The sequence below is a fragment of the Lactuca serriola genome, chromosome 4, assembly GCF_051521515.1.
Source record: "Lactuca serriola cultivar US96UC23 chromosome 4, Lser_US96UC23_V15, whole genome shotgun sequence".
Classification (NCBI taxonomy): Eukaryota; Viridiplantae; Streptophyta; class Magnoliopsida; order Asterales; family Asteraceae; genus Lactuca; species Lactuca serriola.
This window is the reverse complement of record NC_136411.1, coordinates 80487299-80488111: the sequence shown is the minus strand read 5'-3', so window position 1 is coordinate 80488111 and position 813 is coordinate 80487299. Positions and strand designations below refer to the sequence as shown.

General features: G+C 44.5%; 1 non-coding gene across 1 annotated transcript; it reads left to right on the top strand.

Annotated features, from left to right (window-relative positions):
* The first annotated feature begins 479 nt into the window (after window positions 1–479).
* LOC145103440 (small nucleolar RNA R71) lies at window positions 480–586 on the top strand. The gene has a single exon (XR_013706533.1). It is a non-coding gene; the product is annotated as a small nucleolar RNA R71 (small nucleolar RNA).
* Window positions 587–813: the final 227 nt, after the last annotated feature.

Sequence of the window (813 nt, the reverse complement as noted above, 5' to 3'; positions counted from 1 at the left end):
AGCCTCTCCCTTTTTGTCTGTACTTCTCCTCCTTGGCCTTCTTATACTCTTCGTAAGGCAGCCACTCCTTCTTTTGTTTGCGCCAGTCCTCATCATACCGGTCACCACTCGAATAACATACTTGTGCCTTTTTGTTGCCGTTCTCATCCAAATCGCAATCTCTAGTGAGGTGAGGTCCATTGCGGTTTTCACAACCCAACCGTATGGCATGGATAGTTTGATCCATTTTGTCCATTCTCCTATCCATGGTTTTTAACATGGCCATGACCGCGGATAAATCTTCAGTAGTAGCGTACGCGGCTCCCCTCGTGACATCATTCCTAGGGTTGTGGTATTCTCTAGAGTGTTTAGAGAATTCTTCAATCAATTCTTTAATCACCGGGTGTGGCTTCTTTGTAAGTGGGCCTTGTGAGTCTAGCAACTGCCGGGTTGTGACATTGACTCCATCATAAAAGATGGAAACTTCTTGCTGGCTGTTTAGATCATGGTGTGGGCAATTTCGTAGCAGACTTTTGTACCTCTCCCATGCTTCATATAAAGACTCTCCAGCTTGTTGTTCAAAGTTTGCAATGGCCTTCTTGAGTTTGGCTATTTTGGATGGTGGGCAAAAGTGATCAATAAATTCTTCCTTCATTCTGTCCCAAGTAGTGACTGACCCGGGGGGAAGTGATTTGAGCCAGTCTTTAGCAGCACCCTTGAAGGTTACCGGAAGCATCCGAAGTAGTTGAGTTTCGCGGGTTACATTTGGAATGTTGAAGTAATCAGCAACATCATTTACTTCATCCAAATGTTTGTAGGCATCTTCATGATCTT